This window comes from Meriones unguiculatus, chromosome 19, assembly GCF_030254825.1.
Source record: "Meriones unguiculatus strain TT.TT164.6M chromosome 19, Bangor_MerUng_6.1, whole genome shotgun sequence".
Taxonomy (NCBI): domain Eukaryota; kingdom Metazoa; phylum Chordata; class Mammalia; order Rodentia; family Muridae; genus Meriones; species Meriones unguiculatus.
In genome coordinates, this window is record NC_083366.1 from 41,308,006 (window position 1) to 41,328,455 (window position 20,450).

Sequence of the window (20,450 nt, forward strand, 5' to 3'; positions counted from 1 at the left end):
CTTCTTCCCCTTCCAGACTCTCAGTTCGCCCAAGTCAGGAGTATCTAATCTCTCTGTCTTTGCTCCCTGATCTGAATCCACTTTTGTGAAACATTAGGGTCTCATCCTTCATCCCGTATCTCCTATTCCTTATCTCTCATTTCTCATTCCTCACATTTTTATCCTTCACTCCCCACACCTTATCAGTCTTCCCCCACATCTTATCCCTCACCCTTCACTCCTTCATTCCTTCTGTCCTTCATACCTCTAGGTGGTAGTTCACCTGAGGGGAACTTGTTATTGCCTTAGTGCTGACAAACCAATCCCCAAATTCAGCCTGTGTTGTAGTTGGTCAGTGTCCAGGTGCCCAAAGCTGGGGGTACTACAGTAGGAGTCTCATTTGTTGCTACCTGTGTGACTTGGCATAACCCTTTGGAAAAATGGGTTGATAACACCTATGAAAGCTTACTGTATGTCTGCTGTCTGGTCAAGAGATTCCACCCTCGAATCCATTCCCAATGTAAATGAGTACTTCTTTCCACTAAACATTATGTACAAAGAGGCTAATCGCTAACAATAATGGTCAAAAGCAAGAAATGACCCCAATATCTAACAGTAGAGGAATAGAGAAACACAACGTTGTCTATTTACAGAACATGATGCTATCCAACAACGAAGAGAACAAATCACTGCTCTGCATAGCTGAATAGCTGGGGAGAAGTCAAGACAGGAGAGTGTGCCACAGAATGATTAGGGTTGTGTAAAATTCCAGAACAAGCATCACTACCCTATAGCTGCAGGCTTAGAAGAATGACCACCCTCTGGATGGGAGCTGGCTGGAAAGGGTATATTAACTCCTAGCACTTCTCTGTAACCTGAAGAAAAAGAGATATATTTATTTTTAAAATGCATATGTATATCTGTATATATCTCTCTCTCTGTTTAAGCTACATGTGTGCAAGTGACAATGAAGGTTGGAAGAAGGTGTTGGAGCCTCTGTAAATGGAGGTACAGGAGGTTTTGAGCCTCCTAATGTGTGGGCTAGAAACCAAACCTGGGCCTTTGCAGGAGCAGCAGAAACTGTAAAGTGCTAGACATTCCTCCAGTCTCCCCCACCCTCCACTCCCCGCTTCATCTTTCAGCGTGGGAGTTAGTTGCATGGATTTGTGCCTCTATAAAAGCAAACCAAAAACTCAGAGAAGCACACACATCAAATGGTTATTTTGAAAAATGCCATGTGCTGGCTTACACCTGTTTTCTCAGCACCGGCGAGTCTGATGCTGGAGCAGTGCCATGAGTTTGAGGCCACCCTGGACTACAGAGGGAGACCGGACATACAAATAGTCACATGACACTATATGGATAAGGGGAAGCAAGAATTTGAAAGACCTTGACTAAGAGAAGAAACAAAAACTTGAGGAGCCAGGCACTGCCTGGAAAAATTCTAAGGGGAAACTGCCTCCGTCTGTCCTCTTGGTGGGCATTTCTGTAGCCGGAGTTGCCGATAAAACTTCCCTTTTATTTCTCCTGTAGGCTTGATGCTAGGTTGTTTCCCACAGGCCATTGTAAGTGCTGTGACTAATGCAGGGCCAAAGCCACGTTTCTAGGGCTAACAATCTAATTAGAGGAGCAATCTAATCAGAGCGAGACTCACAATCTAACTACAAACTTATATTCTAATCAGAAATTTACAATTTTATTAGAGAGGCAAGACACACATAAATAAAATATTTGGAGAATGCAGTGTAAGTCTTTTTTGTGTGTTTGTTTGTTTGTTTGAGACAGGGTTTCTCTGTGTAGCCTAGGCTGTCCTGGATTCACTCTGTAGACCAGGCTGGCCTCAAACTCACAGAGATCTGCTGCCTGCCTCTGTCTCTGTCTCACGGAGTGCTAGGATCACAGACTTGGTGCACTATGACCATGTTTGTTTGTTTGCTTGTTTTTGTTTTCCTTATGTGTGCTGGGTGAGATTCTGTGCCAGGGAGAACACGTGAAGGTCAGAGGGCAATTCTGGGAGCTGGTTCTTAACCCTCCTTGTCCAGACACCGTCCTTCATTATTTCTGTTGTTTCCCCTCATCATGCTCCAGGCTTAGGTGACCCAAGAGATTCAGGGCCCATCTCCTGTCTCTGCCTCCTACCTCACAGTAGTGCTGGGCTATGGAATGATATGGGTCCTGGGATCTGGACTCAGTCTGTCTTGCAGGCAAGTGCTTCTACTCACTGATCCATCCCCCTGGTCCTTGTTTTGCTTTGACATCAATCAATCAATCAATCAATCAATCAAGACAAGGTTTTATTATGGTCAGTTGTTCTATTTTAGCATTTATGTATTTATTTATTGAGTCAACATTTTACTCTATGGCACAGGCTGGCCTCGAATTCACAATGTAGTCTGGGTTGGCTTCAAGCACATGGTAATTCAGCCTCAGCCTCCAGAGTGCTAGGACCATAAGCATGAGCCACCACACTTGGCTAGTCGATTTTAACGAGAGCACCTGAGCTGAGTTCTTTCACGTTAGAATGAGAGGCAAGATACGACATTATTGTACTTGTTGAAATAATCATAAAAGACACCCTTCCAAGAGCCAAAACAAGGATATTTGTCAAATGAAGGAAGTAAACTGAGCTAGCAGTCTCTTGAGATCCCAGGCTTGGATGCTAAGCCCTTGGGACTAGCAAGACAGATGTGCATTGATAAGAGCAACAGAGTACCAGAAACCATCCAGCCTAGAACTAAATGCCATGCCCCAGACACGCAGATATTTTCTCTTACTTTATTATGCAAGCATTAATGCTTTTCTTGATACACTCACAGGGGTTTACAGTAGACCCTAACTTACTTCCGGATGAGTACAATAATCAGAAGGCGGGTTAAGTTCCCCTTAGTGTTTTCTTCGGTTAGACCACATCTATGTATCTAATCCGCCCACACACACAGGTTTGGATATATACACACACTCTAGCCCTGAGCTGGCATAGAATTTGGTTTATCTAACTTTTCTAACCCCCTTGCTTGTGTCTAATGGGTGGACCTGGGGGAGGAGCAGTGTAGATGACAGACACATAGAGATAAACAACAACCATATCAACCTGCTCAACATCTGTGTCTCCAGAGGAACTCTGACTTCCCTGCTGAACTTCGGTAATTGCTTCTGAAAAGACTCCCTGGCCAGCTGCATTGTCATCTTCTGTGGCCTGGTAAGGCTGCTCCCCCCTCAGGGGGAGGTGATCAAAGAGCAGGCCAATCAGATTATGTCAGAGGCAGTCCCTCTTCCCATTACTATGTAACCCACTTGGACAGTGAACTATCATGTGCTACATCTGTGCAGGGGTTCTAGGTTATCTCCATGAATAGTCCTTGGATTATGAGTCTCTGGGAAGTTCCCTGTGTTCAAGTTTTCTGGTTCTGTTGCTCTCCTTGTGTGTTTCCCATCCTCTCCAGCTCTTACTATTTCCCACTTCTTACATAAGATTCCATGCACACTGCCCAACAGTTGGCCATAAGTCTCAGCGTCTGCTTTGATTGTCTGCAGGGCAGAGCTTTTCAGAGGTCCTCTGTGACAGGTTCCTAGGTTGTTTCCTGTTTTCTTCATCTTCTGATGTCCAGCCTCTTTGCCTTTAAGGATGAAAATTGAACATTTTAGCCAGGGTCCTCTTTCTTGCTTAGTTTCTTTAGATGTACAGTTTTTAGTAGGTGTATACTATGTTATGTCTATATGAATGAGTATATACCGTGTGTGTCTTTCTGCTTCTGGGACAGCTCACTCAGGATGATCCTTTCTAGGTCCCACCATTTACCTACAAATTTCATGATTTCCTTATTTTTCATTGCTGAGTAATACTCCATTGTGTAGATGTACCACAATTTCTGCATCCATTCTTTAGTTGAGGGCATCTGGGCTGTTTCCAGCTTCTGGCTATTACAAATAAAACTGCTACAAACATGGTTGAGCAAATGTCCTTATTGTGTACTTGAGCCTCTTTTGGATATATGCCTAGGAGTGGTATGGCTGGGTCTTGAGGAAGCGCTATTCCTAGTTGTCTGAGAAAGCGCCAGATTGCTTTCCAGAGTGGTTGTACAAGTTTACATTCCCACCAGCAGTGGAGGAGGGTTCCCCTTTCTCCACAACCTCTCCAGCATGTGTTGTCACTTGAGTTTTTCATCTTGGCCATTCTGATGGGTGTAAGGTGAAATCTCAGGGTCGTTTTGATTTGCATTTCCCTAATGGCTAATGATATTGAGCATTTCTTTAAGTGTTTCTCTGCCATTCGATATTCCTCTACAGAGAATTCTCTGTTTACCTCTGTTCCCCATTTTTTAATTGGATTACTTGGTTTGCTGCTTTTCAGCTTCTTTAGTTCTTTATATATACTGGATATTAGCCCTCTGTCAGATAAAAGGTTGGTGAAGATTCTTTCCCAATCTGTAGGCAGTCGTTTTGTTTTGATGATGGTATCCTTTGATTTACAGAAGCTTTTCAGCTTCATGAGGTCCCATTTATTGATTGTTGCTCTTAGAGCCTGTGCTGTTGGTGTTCTGTTCAGGAAGTTGTCTCCTGTGCCAATGAGTTCAAGGGTATTCCCCACTTTTTCTTCTAAGCGGTTTAGTGTGTCTAGTTTTCAGTGCAGAATTCTACCAGACCTTCAAAGAAGAGCTAACTCCAGTTCTCTTCAAACTATTCCACAAAATAGAAACAGAAGGAATATTACCAAACTCATTCTATGAAGCTACAGTCACCTTGGTACCTAAACCACACAAAGACCCAACAAAGAAATAGAATTTCAGGCCAATCTCCCTTATGAACATTGATGCAAAAATACTCAACAAAATACTTGCAAACTGAATACAAAAATACATCAAAGATATCATCCACTATGACCAAGTAGGCTTCATCCCAGGTATGCAGGGGTGGTTCAACATACGGAAATCAATCAATGTAATCCACCATATTAACAAACTAAAAGAAAAAAACCACATGATAATCTCCCTAGATGCAGAAAAAGCATTTGACAAAATCCAACATCCTTTCGACTGTTTATTAAAAATCCTTCTGTGAGTCAGACTACAGAGGGGTCATGAAGACTCATGCATACATATGGCCAACAGTTTTCTAGGAAATAAACATCAGAGTTAAAAATGAAATGATGACTTTTGGTGTATTCACACTAAAGAAAAGGCCATGGTGCAGTGAGAGTGTCAAAGCTGTAGTAGTCTTCTCTGGGACATCTTCCTTGATGATGATTGGCTTGGGGCTGGGAGGTAAGGAAGATAAATATGTGCAAAGGGGCCAGAGAGTATTTCAGGTGTATGGGTTGTACTTTGAAGGAATGAGTGAAGACTAGATGTCATTAGGAGCAAGGCTGTAGATTATATTGAACTGAATGGGGAAGGTAACACAGCCCAGTAGGTAAAGATGTTTTGTGCCTGGTGACCTCAGTTTGATCCACATAGTAGAGAGCTGACTCTTGAAAGTTGTCCTCTGAACTCCACATGTATGTTGTGACATGTATTTTCACACATACACACATACAAATGCATAAAGAATATAATAGAAAATAAAATCAGCTGGAAGAAATGATTGGGACTTTCATGGAGACTTCCTGGCATAAGTGCAATTGAAGCATAGATAGCCGTTGTCCAATATGTTGGAGCAAAAATGATATGATCTAATTAGATAATAACCTGAGTTGGAAAACTCAGCAAGACTGTCTGCTCTGATTCTTTTTGTTCTGTCTGTTACGTTTCTTTCTTCCAACTTTAGCACAGTATCCCTTGTGAAATATAGGTCTTAGAATCTACTCTCAGGCAAGGAAAGTCAACAAATGTCTTTATGGCTAGCTCTAAGACAGAAAGGTAAGAGAAGATTTCAATACTATTTTAAAGCATGTGGTTTGCTTAGGGAAATGGGGCTCAGGCTTACCTGAAAAAAGCAGATTCGGGAGTCAAATAGATAGTCTGTGGAGAATGAGGTGGACAGACAGGATGACTGGGGGAGAGCAGAGAGAAATAAAGAAGCTGTGAAGCTTTATTTATTTATTTATTTACTTATTTATTACATATGTGTGTATGTATGTACATATGTACATATGTATGTGTCTGTGTGGGTGTGCAGGGATGTATACTCTCAAAGGCCAGAAGAGGGCATCAGGTATCTTCCTCTGTATCTTCAGCCTATTCTTTTGAGGCAGGGTCTCTCTTTGAATCTAGGGCTCCTGTCTTCTTGGCAAAGCTGGAAGCCAGCAAGTCCTGGCAACCATCCTGTCTCTGCCCCCACTCAGAGCTGGCATTAACTTGCATACCTGGGATGTCCAGCTTGTTTTGTGAGTTCTGGGGTGTGAACTCCAGCCCTTATGGTTATGCAGTAAGCTCTCTTAACAATTAAGCCATCTCTCCAGGTCCTACTCTTCATTCTTAAGAGTTGAAGAGAATGGAGATTAGTCTCCCAGGACTATTTTAGAGTGGATGGGCGACTGTGTGGTCCTCCTTCGAGTAACACTCCCTGGCTGCTAAAGTTAGATTAGTCTTAAGATCACAACTGATTTCATAGCCTGAGTTCCTTTTATAGTAGTTTAAAGGTCATCAAAATTTGATGTTAGTCCTGAATAAAATTAGAAAATTGACATTCCCAATTTAAGTAACCCTGAAATTATATACTGAATGTCCTGGAGAAATTCAATACAAAACATAGTTAGGCAAACAGGTCAACTGAGAGGATATAACAAAAAGGGAATTTATTTTTGTGTCTTCTGGTGCAATCTGATACATATGTAATTTTAGTCTCTAACTACAAAGAACAGAATCAGCCAGGAGATTAAAACACAGAATAGGCTGCTTGGAACTGCTTCTTATTATTCTTTTGCTTTCATGTGAGTTGTGATCCCTGTTTACAGCGCTAGACATTGTTAGATTCACTTGAGTCTATTTTTTAAAAAAATGAGTAAATTTGACATGCAAAGCAATGGGTTTACTTCTGGGATTTTCATATGTGTAGTTTGTTCTCATTTGTTTTCTTGGCACACTGTCCGTGGCCTGGGGCCCACCTCTTCCTCCAGATGGCTACCCCCCTTTCTCCCCAGAGTCTTTCTTCTGCTTTCCGATCATGTGTTTCTCAATACACTCCAATAGATGTTGCACTTTTTGTACAATTTAAGAAGCTAGGAGCAAAGTTGAACTTATGGTTCTCTCACTTCCTTCCTCCCTTGAGATCTCTTCCTTCCCTCTTATGATCCCCTTTCTACTTTAACACACACACACCGCACATACACACACACACACACACACACACACACACACACCACACACACTCTTCGGGGTTTTATGCCCTCTTTGTATGGTACGATGAATCCAGTCATGCCTAAAGCAGCTTCTACCTTCTAAGTTCCCTTAAGAGACTGCAGGGTGACTTTCAGCAAGACTACTTACTTTCTCATTTTTTTTAAAAATCCTCTTCAGCCACCTTTCTGCTGTTAACAGCCTGAAGGAGCATCTCCACCAGCCGTGAAAGGTGAGTATCAGAATCCACAGCAGTGTTTGAAAGTCTTCTGTAGAAACCAGAAGCACCCTGAGACGCAAAGTAGCTCCTCAGAACCGTCTAATTCAATCCTTTAGAGCCCTTCCTTCCATTTGCCCCATCTTATAGTTCTGTCCTAACCCATTTCAGTAATTTTTTAAAAAAAATTTATTTTAACATAATTTTATCTATTTATTTATTTATTACTATTTATTCACTCTGAATCCCAGCTGTAGCCCCTACCCTCGTCCATGTCAGCAATTTTATGTGAGGATAAAATCTTGTTCTATCGTATGGAAGTCACACAGAAATTTTCTTTCTCTAGCTGGGCATGGTGGTGCAGTCCTTCCCTCCCAGACTCAGGAGGCTGTGACAAGAAGATCACTAGTTCCGGGAAAGCTTGGGCAACTTTCTGAGCTCCTTTCTCAAAATCACCTGTAAAAAAGAAGGCAGGCAGAGCACTTGCCGAGTGTGCAAAAAGCCCTAGTTCAGCACTTACCACCTCGCAAAAAAGAAACCTTTATCTCCTCTTTTTAATTCTCTTAGCAAAAATGCATTCTCTATCACTAACTGGCTTCTTTTATTTTTTTTTACAATTCTTATTATTTTTTAAAAAATTTTATGTACAGTGTCTCAGGCTGGCCTTGAACTCTCAAACTTTCTACTTGTGCCTTCTGAGTGCTGGGATTATGAATGTGTGCTACCAGGCCTTTCAGGAAACAAATTGTGTTGGCTATTATTATTGTTATTACTATTATTTTGGTAACTTGAAACAAGACAAGATTGTTTGGGAAGAGGGAACACTAGTTGGAGAAAACGACTCTATCAGATTGGCCTGTGAGCAAGGCTGTGGTGCTTTTTCTTCATTAATGATGGATGCGGGGGTGCCCGCCCCACTATGGGTAGTGTCACACGCAGGCAGGTGGTCCTGGGTTCCATAAGAAACCAAGCTGAGCAAGCCGTAAGGAGCAAGCATTCCTCCATGGCCTCTGCATCAGCTCCTGCCTCCAGGTTCCCACCCCTGCCCTGACCCCCCTGAATGATGCACTAACAACTGTAAGCTGAAATAAACATCTCTACTGCCAGGCTGCTCTTGGTCACAGTACTTAGCACAGCAACAGAGCAAACTAAGACAGCATGCATGAGGTCCATGGGACAGGCAAGAGTTTGTGCTAAAGTAAAGTGGTGAAAAAGAACGGGACAGAGGTGTATGCTTCCCTCCTGCCTAGCTGTGAGGCTGTCCTTTACGCTGTGCAACAACGTTGGATAAAATCTTCAATTTAGACAAATCACTCTCTTTAAAATAAAACAAAATGGCCCGTTTTCTGTTCTGTATTTTCCTTGTTAAAACCATACTTAAACGTGCTTGTATTCTTTACGTATGTGATTGTTCATGTTAGTGAAGATCTTAGAAGCTACAATTTATAGTGACCTCTGGAGCAGAAAGCAATTCTGAACTGTTTGCCGTATATCAACAACTAGCTCTACCATAGGAGATGCTTAATTAAATTAAATTTACTTAATTTATCTACTCTTTACACTTACTTCTAAGCCTCCCAAGATGGCCAGCACATACAGTCAAGACTTTATTTTCTTGCCCGTAGAAGCCCTCAGAATTTGCTGTACTTGAAGCAGAGAACACTGGCTGTTTCAGTGTTAAGCATGGAAGAGATAAAAAGGATTCGGATTGACAGCTAACCTAGGCAAGATCGTTGTCATCAATGAGGAAAATTAGAGGTGTGGTGTTGACTTTTGCCAACCTGTGCTGGTCGGTGTCAGTGAGACCTGGGACCCGAGAACCCCCCAAAATGGGGCAGACCACAGTCTAAATCTGTAGACAGCCTTACTCCAGCTTCAGTGTGCTTTTATACAGGAATGAGACAAAGAAAACAAAACAATAATCAAAAGAAGGTTGAGTTCAGAAAAACATGTAAACGAGTGCCAGAAAGCACATAGTCAATCTTAGCAGAGTAGCCCTTTCCCAGAACTGTCTCAGGACAGACCAATTTAAACACAGTTGCCTGGCACATGTTATAGACTATAACTGAGAAAGCAGGAGAGCAAGGCAGAAGGACATGCTCAGATTCAGAGTCCACTGACCAGACTGGGTTCTATAGCTATGATCTGACAGCCAACAAGAGCGAATGTGTCTTATACGTTGAATGTAAAAGTTTGTCACAGGAGGCATGAAATTATACCCAGGAACACAAGAATCTAGGGAAGAAAATGCATCTGAGGTCATCTGCTGGTTTTTTTTTTTTTTGTTGTTTTTTTGTTTTTTTGTTTTGTTTGTTTTCTGAAGCTTCTCCTAAGCTCCCTAAGGTATTTTTCACCATGGTTATCCCTTTGACTTTAATCTGACAGTGTGACAGGGCTGGGGGCTGGGAACATGGACTAGTAGGTGCCCATAGAGGCCAGAACAGGGTATGCAATCGCCCAAAGTTACAGGCCATTGCAAGCTGCCAGAGGTGAGTGTTGGGAGCCAAACTCAGGTCCTCCGCAAGAGCAGGAATCACATCTAACTAACTTTTGAATTGTCTCCCTAGTTATCAATTTGAAAAAATTCTTTACTTTCCTCTCACTAACAAATTTAACTTAGCATATTTTTTAAAACTATGCCCAAGGGTGCTACTTGTCATATCAGTATGTTAGATTTAACCAGGGGAATGATCAGGCAAAACGTTGACATAGTTAGAGGCCTGATGGGTCCTGGCATGGGAGGGACTGGCCAGGTATTTCCACTAGTTGTTCTTCTGTGCCCTGGTAGACCTGGAAATAAGGGTCTGGAATAGACTATTTATGTGACAAATAACATATCTAACACATACCCTAGATCCCAGGCAGGAGACTCTCCAAATTCAAGGCCAGCCTGCTCCATACAGGGAGTTCCAGGAACAGCCAGTGACACCTAGAGAGATCCTGTCTCAGAAACAAAAACAAAAATAAAAAGGTATATAAAATATACAAATACAAATAAAGTAGAAAATTATATATATATAAAGTTTATATATATATATATATATATACACTTAAGTCGTGTGAATTAAAAGGCATTTGGTCTGATTGTACACTTTAATTACTGAGTGCGGAATTATCTATAAGCTAATTTGGAACTATGTAAACAATATTTAGTCATAAGCACACAGACAGGTACGATATATGATACATATGTGTACACCTACATAAAAATAGACAAAGCCCTGAGATTTCATAGCTTCATTTAGAATCATCACTTGCTAATTTTCAGAAAGTTGGACTGGTGATCTGATGCTTCCTTCGGGACCTAGGCAATCAATCTTTAATAACAAATTTATTCTCTAAAACGTACGACTTTTTGGTAAAAGGAAATAATAATTATTTACGTCTAAAACATCAGAGCTTAATGTAAATATCATTGAGAAGGCCTTAAATACCCAGTGTGGCAAAACAATCAAAAGGCAGAGCATGGCTTGCAGACTTCAGTAAGTCCATAGATGGAGGAATGGCCTTATAAACAAAACTTTCCTTTGCAGTTAGTTTTATTTTAATGAATTCATTATTAATTAATTTGGAGACAAGATCTCACTATGTAGCTTTGGCTGGCCTAGAACTTACAATAGAGACGAGGCTCCAACTCGTAGAGATCCTCTGGTCTTAGCCTCCTGGTACTGGGGTTAAAGGTGCGTGCCACCAAGATATCTTGTGCAGTTAGTTTTTAAAATGGTCAATTAAAATGGTCAATTACATGCCAGCATCACTGTCAGTGGCGTAGCTAAGTGCCCCTCAGCGCCCCTGTGATCCTGTTGCTGTCTCTGTGGGTGGCAAGGAGCACGCGGGCATTGCGGGCAGCCTGACTGCCCCGGTGCCAGCCCTGCCATGTTCGTTGTGGCCCTGGGCATTGAGCTCTGTCACCTTTGACTTCCCACATGCTGCACATCAGATGTGCTCTCTTGGCAGTCCGAAACTCAGGGTAAACACGGACAGATGGCAACAGGAAATGTTATTGCAACAGCGGGTGGGAAGCAGGGATTTAACACAATAGTCATTGGAAGACGGTTATGTAGCCTGCCTGTGGTTGGGACACAACTGAAAAAGCAAGCTGAATTTAGTGGTTGGGTAAGACCTGGGGTCTCCCAGCTCAGGAGTTTAATCGCGCCCTTCCCAGAAACTCCCCCAGACCAAGACTCGTTGCAAAAGCAAGAGGTTTATTAACCATTGTACAATGGGGTCACCCCTGCCGGTCAGTAAAGAGTGGCACCGGGAGACAAAGGCCTTTAGGTTTTTAAAAGAAAAATTGTGGGAAATTTGAAGTTGTAGTTTTGGCAATTTAGGATTGGATGAGGAAGTTATAAAGTAAGATAATTGGTTAGTCTTATTAGGGGCTACAGGCTTTTGGCTGGAGGTCAAAAGCTACTCAGAAGAAGTCTAGGTTTGTTGCTAAGAAACGCTATCTCAAGGACAAGGGTCTGGTCCTTCTTTTGTTGTGTGAAGGTCATTGTTTGTTTGCCCTTTTTTTATATCTGTCCTCACAGATAGGGTCACATTCCTTCACTCTCTGGAAAGGTATTAAGAGGCTTTAGCTTAACCTGGACCTAAAACTCAAAACTATAGGCTTTAGAAGACATATAGATTACAAAGTTAGTCTAACCCTTTCATTTCCCCCTTCTCCTTGTAACTGCTTCAATCATGAAGCAGCTGCAGAGTGAGAATTTTATCTTAAGAAAAAAATTTTTTTTTCTTTTGACTCAACATTTCAGCCTGTAGAATGGGACAATGGGCCGATGATCCGTCTTTTGGAATTTCTTTATGCTGATGATTGGATAGTTGATATCTCAGTTTGAAAGAGGCTGAAATTCTGGTCAAAAGTTGGGGAGAGTACATGGGTATAGATTACTAGGAGCCAGTCAAAGGCTGGTCAATGAGGCAGTCCTTAACAGTCTCTGATTAGTTGATCCAATTGAAGAGACAGGGAGCAGTCATGTCAGCTTCCAACAAGTCCAGATTTTAGTTTGCAGCCCAGAGTCAACCAGGTGAAAATCTGCTGAGACAAATGTTGGAGAGTGTGAACGCCACCGGAGAGGTAACTGTAGTCGATGAAGTGTTTGCAAGATACCTGTTAGGAAGTTGTCTGGCCGATCGACACACCACGGGACCCTTCAGAACTCGGTGAACTAATTGCTAAAGGGAGCGCACAAGAAATGTGTGAAATCCATTGGGGAGTGGATACGCCACCCCGAAATAAACTAGATGAAGCAACTTGCTCCAGCATGCTTATCTTAAAATAGTGGTGCTCAATGATCTAGAGACAGAGAGAGAGAGAGAGAGAGAGAGAGAGAGAGAGAGAGTGACCTGCTCTCAATAGTACTGCAGGAAAAAATAAAAACTTCCCCATGGGTGCAGGAAAATACTGTGCACTTCTTTTTGATAATGCCTTAGACTCGGTATGTTAGACTTAACAGGGGGGATGATCAGGCAAAACGTTGACATAGTTAGAGGCCTGATGGGTCCTGGCATGGGAGGGACTGGCCAGGTATTTCCACTAGTTGTTCTTCTGTGCCCTGGTAGACCTGGGAATAAGGGTCTGGAGTAGACTATTTATGTGACAAATAACAGATTTTCCTCGTCCCCCCTCCTTTCTTTCTCCTTTCCTTCTTCCTCTCTCCTCCCTTCCTTCTCTCCAATCTTCTATACCTGACACAGTGGACGTACGACCAAGTCTTGTCTGTAGGAATGGTTCCAAAGCAAGAATCTGTAACTGTATTTTTAAACCTTCTGTCAAAATTCTTAAGTGGCTGATGTTGCCACCATCCCATCTGTCAGTATTAGAGTTTAGTACTCACTAACTCTATTATTAACTAGAGTTAAATAACTCAGGTATTGCTTGGTGGTAAAAATAGCTTAGTGGTTTCCGCATCTCTGTAACCTCACCCCCTATGAATAGGAGTGGTCTGAGGAAGAGACACTGAGCAAACTAGATCTACTGCAACAAATAATGAGAGCAAAGAACTGTGGCTGAGAATAATGGACACTCTAAATGGGTTATGTGGTAGAGAAAACACAACATTCTATAGATAGCTTAAGAGAAACTCAGAGAGAGACAATTGTCTTATCTCTTAGTATAGTTCTACTAGGATCCCAGAAGGGCAGACTTACATTGTGGACCATGTCCACTCTTGCTCTACAAGCCCAACAAAATAAATGAGCGCATGCAAGCCTGCGTGTTCTCACCGTGGAGACATAGTCTTACAGTGTAATTATAGAGCCAGCTTATTAACAACTGAATGGGATTCTAGTTAGTGAGGCAATGCCTTCTGAGGTACATACCATTTTGCCATAAAATATCTGTATACAAAAAAATAATGAAGGAATGGCTGCTTTCATTGTTTTTTTTCTTCTTTGATTATTGTTACATATGTGTGTGATGGGAAGAGACGTGTGTCCCAGTGGGTTTGTGGAGGTCAGAGAACCACTCTGTGAAGTAGATTCTCTCCCTCCACTGTTGTGTGGGTTCTGTGGCTGGAACCTGGGTTTTCAGGGTTGTGCAGCACATGCTTTACCTGTCTGAGCCATTTCATTCGCTGCTGCTTTCTGTCTGCCTCCCTCCCTCTCTGCCTACCTACCTGTCTGCCTGCTTATCTGTCTGCCTGCCTTTCTGCCTGACTGCTACCTGCTTCCCTCTCTCCTACCCTCCTTCTTTTCCTCCCTTCCTCCCCTTCCCATTCTCTTTCTCTCCTCTTACTTGGTCCCCAGGACAATGCAAACTTCTTATCTTACAAGAGATTATCGAAAGAGAGTCATTTCACGGTCTTCTTTGGGTTGCCTGCATCCTTTGGTATGTGCTGTTTTTCTATCAGCAAAGGTCTTTTTTGATCATCTTCTGGCTGAATTTCTTTCTGACTCTCAAGTCTAATTCTTTCCTTTTTTTTAAGTTATTTTATTTTTAACCATTCACTACAGAGTAATGGTACATATTTCTTTGCGTGTACGTAACATGATCAAGTTGGGCTAGTTATTTTATCCATCGATATTTATTATTTCTTTGTTGTGCATGCATTCGAACCTTCGAACTATTTCGAAGTATGCATGCTGTTGTTAACAGTCATCCTCCTGTGTGGTAGAACCCTAGGCCACTTGTCTTCCATTTGACTAAAACATTGTGCCCATTACCCAACCTCTCTGTTACCCCCTTTCCTTAACACTTTCAGCCTCTGCCAGACACTCCTCTGTTCTATATTTCTATGATGCCAACATTCTTAGCTCTACACACAGGAGAGATCATGCAGCATCTGTGCTTTGGTGATAGCTCATTTCACTTAGCACAGTGCTCTCCAAACTCATCAAGCTAATGACAGAACTTTATTCTTTTTAAGGAGCTAATATTCTACTGTGTGTATGTGCACCACACTTTCTTATTCTGCTCATCCATTAATGAATATTTGGGTTGATCCCACAACAGCAGCTAAAAGGCAGCATCACAAAGTCTCTAGATAGTGTCAAGATGGGAAGGGCCTGCTCTTCTGCAGGCCTATTAAAGCAGGAGCCTAAGGAATTCAGTCAAGTGTGGTCATTGAATAGTCATGACATTCGCCAATTGGAAATCCTTAAAACGAACTCCTACCATTTTTCTCTGAATACTTTGTATATACTTTAATCTGTTACTTTTTGTTTGTGATTAGTATTAAGTTTATTTTTGTGTGTCATTTGGGGTGGAGATGCAATTCATCTGTTGCTCCTGTCTGCTTAGTTGTCCCAGTACCAGTGGCTGACAGGACTATTCATCGTCCTTGGAAACTTCTGTTGGAAGTGAAGGGAACGATACTCACGCGTCTACTTCTGGACGCTGATGTCTACTTCATCCACGTGTGCTTGTACCTTCATCGCTGGCTTTGTAGTTTCATAGGTTTTGAAGTTGACACATGATTCTTGCAGCAGAAAAACTGTCATTTTTCTCCAGATTATTGTTTAGACGACTTTGAGTTTTTTTTTTTTTTTTTTTTTTTTGCCAGTTTCCCGGATTTGGATAAGAATTGCATTGAACCTGTAGATAAATGTGGCGAGGAGAGCTGACCTCAAGTCTTTGAGTCCATGAGTATAGGGTATCTTTCTCTCTTTACTTAGGCCTTTACTTTCTCTAAACACTGCATTATAATGGCCTCTTCATGAAATTTACATCTGTTTAAATGTTTTGTTTTTTTTTTAGATTTATTTTTATTTGTGTGTTTCTGTGTATATACCACATGTACGTAGGTGCCCACAGAGGCCAGAAGAGGGTGTTGGATTCCCAAGAGCTGGAGTTGCAGGAGAATTGTAAGCCACTCAGCTGGGGTCCTGGCATCCAAACTCCAGTCCTTTGCAAGAGGAACAACTGCTTTTAAATGTTAACCCATCTTCCCCACCCTTTACTCTTTTTTTTCATCTTTTATGAATGTTAGCTTTAGGAGGTTTGTTTTTGTTTTTGTTTTGTGACACTCATGCTGTCTGCAAAGAGTCTCACAAATCTTGTAAGTCTTACAAGTCTCTCCAAATCTTCTGATTTGGATACTTTAATTTTTTTCAGCCCAAGTTTTCTGACTAGAACTTCCACTAAAATGATGAACGGATGCGGGAAGAAGAGACATCACCATTTTTTTCCCCCAGTGTTGGGGGATAAAGCATTTCCTCTTTTGATATTAATGTTACAAATGGGCTGTTGATAGAGTGCTATAGTCGGGTTGTGGGAGCTTCTTTCCACTATGAGTTTGTAACACTTTTTTTAAGGATGAGAGGATTTTTTCCTTCAGTCTTTCTACAGCTTTTGTGCTTGTCACGTGATTATCTTTTACAATATTAATATGTTATCTGAATTTAATTTTAAGAAACTGTTACATTTGATTTTTGTGAGTGCATGAGTGTGGGCACATGTATGTCATGGCACACATGTAGAGGTCAGAGGACAACTTGTGGGAGTTGGTTCTCTCCTTTTACCATGAGGACGTCAGCGATCAAACTCAGATCCCTGGCAAGCACCTTTACGTACTGTGCAATTTTGCTGATCCACTAATTGATTTTCAGATGTTAAATAAAGCTTTTTTGGGGTCGGGATAAATCTCATTCGGTCTGGAAGGGTGTGAGAAAGATTGCTATTAACACTTCTGTAAATGTTTGCTAGAATTAATCAGTGAGGCCATCTGGGCTTGGGTTTCACTGCTGGAATGAAGTTTATTTTATTTTGTTCTGGATCTTGCATGCTGTAGACATACACTTTACAGTTGAGCCATACACCCAGATAGAGAACCATTTAGGTGTTGCTTATCTACATTCTTGGCTTTTTATTGAACATGTCAACCAAAGAGGTTTAGTCAAAAAGGTCAAATCCCATGTCATCATCATACTCCTCAGATTCTCCTTTTTTTTTTTGCTTCTACTTTTTTCTTCTCTGCTGGGGCAACAGCCACAGTGCAGAGGGCAGGACTGTCTGCTGGCAGGGCTTTAGTGCGCTGGAATGCCGGAAAGCAACAACCTGCTTCTCAACTGTAGATGAGGCCCCCAATGTTGAAGTTGGCCAGGGCCTTTACAAAAGCTATAAATGGACTTACTAACTGACATATTAACTTATTCATTGATATTAACACAAACTGCTTTAACGAGGCTATTGGTCCTATCTTCCGTGACTGCTCACCTCATTGTTCTACAGGGTGAGGGTGGAGTAGAGGCAGGAAAACTCAGAGACCTAGGCTCCTGCTAGTTCCCAGATGAGGAGAGGGCCTCATCGCACTGTGGATTTAACACTCGCCAATGGGCAGAGAACCTTGGCCGCAGCTGAGGAAGATTTAGTGTTATTAATTCCATCTGCTTACCTATAATGGCTTTATTTTGATTATTTGTTTCTTTATGAGACAGATATGGCAACTTACGTTACTTAAGGAATTTTACCCATTTGGCTACATAGAGATGGTGGTAATTTACCCTGTTTTATTTCTGATTTTTATAATCTTCCCAGATAATTTGTCAAATTCGTTTTTGGAACGATGGATTTGCTTGGCTTTCCTGCTGTTTTCTGTTCTACATTATTAACGTCTACTCCGTTGAGTTCTTCCTTCTACCTACCTTAGATTTGGTCCATTCTGTTGTTGCTATTGTTTTTATTTTGGTGTGTGTGTGTGTGTTGTAGGCTGTCTTATCTGGTTTAGTAAATCTGCAAACAGGCTTTTTTTTTTCCAACATAATATTTTTAATTTTTATTGATTCTTTGGGAAGTGCACATCATATATCCCAACACACCCACTTCCAGGTCCTTCCTTGTCTGGCTCCCCCTTATGCCTTCCCTCCCTCCAAAACACGTTAAAAAAAAAAAAAAAAAAAACCCAGTGCATGTGTTATTTATATGCTAACCAGAACATGGTCAAACACCCAGTGGCCTGCCCTTAAATAGAACTGAGTCCTTCCCTTCCCCTTCCTGCACCCCCACCAGAAGCCATCAGTTTTTGAGGTCTACGCTTCAGCACCCTTATCACATTTTCTAAGAGTTCTCTTCAATGGTTTCCTGCTCAGGCTGTTCCTTGGGGAGGAGCGGTTATCACAGAAACCTTCAATGCTCTTCTTTCCCAACTGTGCGCCTGCAGTCTTTGAGACCACTGCCAAAAAGTACCTTCTTTGCTCTTTACAGTCAGTGGGAACATGGCTCATGTACTTCCGCATGGTTTCTGGTCGCAGCCCTGACCACAAACACAGCCCCCGGCTGCAGGAGGACCACAGTGGCAGTTCAGGCTACTCACGCCGTCATGGCCTCTGGTGGCAGCGTTGCCTGAGGACATCAAAATGGCTTCAGGCTGCTGCACAGACCACGGACCTCAGCATGGCCTTCCGTAGTGACACAGACACAGACGTGGCTGCGGAAGGACCACAGACCCAGACAGGGCATGGACCCTGTCATCATTGTGGCAAGCAGAAAATTTCATAGCGTCCTTTTATTATTTCTTTAATAGCCACGGGGGTCTGTAGTGTTGTCTTTTTTTAAATTTCTGATAGTTCAAATGGTCCTTGGCTTAAGATTGGTCAGTTTATGATTTTTTTTCCCTAGCTTTTGATGGTGCAGAAGAAGTATCCATTCTGCAGAAACTGTACTTTAATTTTTTATATTTTCCTTGGCTAGCTGTATTCCGTCTGATATTCTTAAACTGCTGTACAGTAGCTGCAGCTCCCGATCAGCCATATAATCACTAGGGCAAACAACGAATAGGCAGGAGAGCCTGATCTTTTGCACTGGAACACGGCCTTCTTAGTACGGTGTTTTGGGCTGTGTTCATAACTCTCTTGGGGTACATATGGCCAACAGGTGGTAGCTGTGGCATTCCTGGATCGTGACGGTGTTGCTAAACTATGGTGTTTACTAAACTGGGTATATTGAGTGCATCTGACTTATATTTTCAGCTCACAATTGGTTGATGGGGTTGTAAAGCCATCATGAATTGAAGACCACCTACATTTTATCTATTTGTTTATAGATATGGGGTTATTATTTGTCTGTTCTGATGTTGAGGACTGAACCAAGGCCTCTTGCATTCCAGGCACACGCTCTCCCACCAAGCCATATCTCCAGCCTAGGTATGCAGATTATTACATATTGATTCCCTGCTTCCAAGGCCATGTAATCTTCTGATTTAAATCTACTTTTCTTTTTCTAGATTCCTAAGGCAAAAACTTGTATCTTACTTGGGGTTTCTATTGCTGTGATAAGATGCCATGACCAAAATCATCTTAGTGGGGGGAAGGGTTTATTTCAGCTTACACTTTCAACCCCATCACTACTGGATAGAATTCATGGCAGGAATTCAAGCAGGACTGTGGGAAGGCAAGAAAGCCTTGGATGCATATGTGAAGAGCAGAGGAAGTCTGGAATGAAAGTGTAATGTTGACACGGTTGTGTCTCGGACCTATGGGAAATTAGCAAAGCCTTCCTCCTGGGTCAGGCTCAGAGGACTGAGAGAGCCCGCCTCCAGGCCAAGTGTGCATGTTGACAGTGTGTGTAACTACTCAGTTTCTCCAAACAGCTGACAAAGTCAGCAAAGACTAAGAGACTAGACATATACCTTCAAATCAGTTACTGTTAAGCTGAGCAGACATTACGGATTTATAAATCTTATTTATTAAACATTTTTTCTTTATTTATCTAAATTTTTTTAGAAGCAAAGACATTAAGTGGTTAGACATACATCTCTAAGTCAGTTTCTGCTAACCTGACTAAAACTTTAAAATCTTAGGAATTTATACTTTATTTATCAAACATGTTGTTTTCTTCATCTAAAATTTGTACTCTCGGGATGAAAATCATATAAAAGACCATCCCGATCCAAAATATCTTGGAGACTTACTGTTGTCTCCTCAGTCTAAAAGGAGACACCATGATAAGGAAAGGGCTCCATAGGTCTAAGAAGTTTTATGGGTACTGCCTGGGTTAGTTTATACCACACGGCCATCTTACTCAAGATGCTGGTGAAGCCACATGGCATGTGCTCTCTTTAGCCTTAGTAAAGATGGCTGCCAGCCACATAGTTGCTCCCATCCTCATGAGGTCATCCATCAAGATGGAGACAAACCACACGTTTGTTATCTAAAATATCCATTTCCCTAACCAGGACTGGAATCTACTTTACACAGACACATTGCAACAGATCTGTTTTCCTAAACAACAGTTGAGTCACAGACATAATACGCTATAGCAAATTAAGATTACCTATCTAGAGACTTGTTCTTAAACCGTTAGCATTTGGTTACAAGTCTTTTTTTTTTATTAATTACACTTTATTCATTTTGTATCCCCCCATAAGCCCCTCCCTCCTCCCCTCCCTATCCCACCCTCCCTCCCCTTTCTGCATGCATGCCACTCCCCAAGTCCACTGATAGGGGAGGTTCTCCTCTCCTTTCTGATCTTAGTCTATCAGTTCACATCAAATGTGGCTGCATTGTCCTCTGCTGTGGCCTGGTAAGGCTGCTCCCCCCTC

The 20,450-nt window shown here is 41.9% G+C and overlaps 1 protein-coding gene across 3 annotated transcripts in view; it reads left to right on the plus strand.

Annotated features, from left to right (window-relative positions):
• The first annotated feature begins 7,280 nt into the window (after window positions 1-7,280).
• The window catches only part of LOC110551070 (cytidine monophosphate-N-acetylneuraminic acid hydroxylase), a 71,330-nt gene continuing 58,160 nt past the window's right edge, over window positions 7,281-20,450 (plus strand). For all 3 annotated transcript variants that reach the window (XR_009587623.1, XM_060372419.1, XM_060372420.1), the window contains exon 1: window positions 7,281-7,485. The gene's annotated coding sequence lies outside the window, so the exon portion shown is untranslated. The remainder of the gene's footprint in view (window positions 7,486-20,450) is intronic.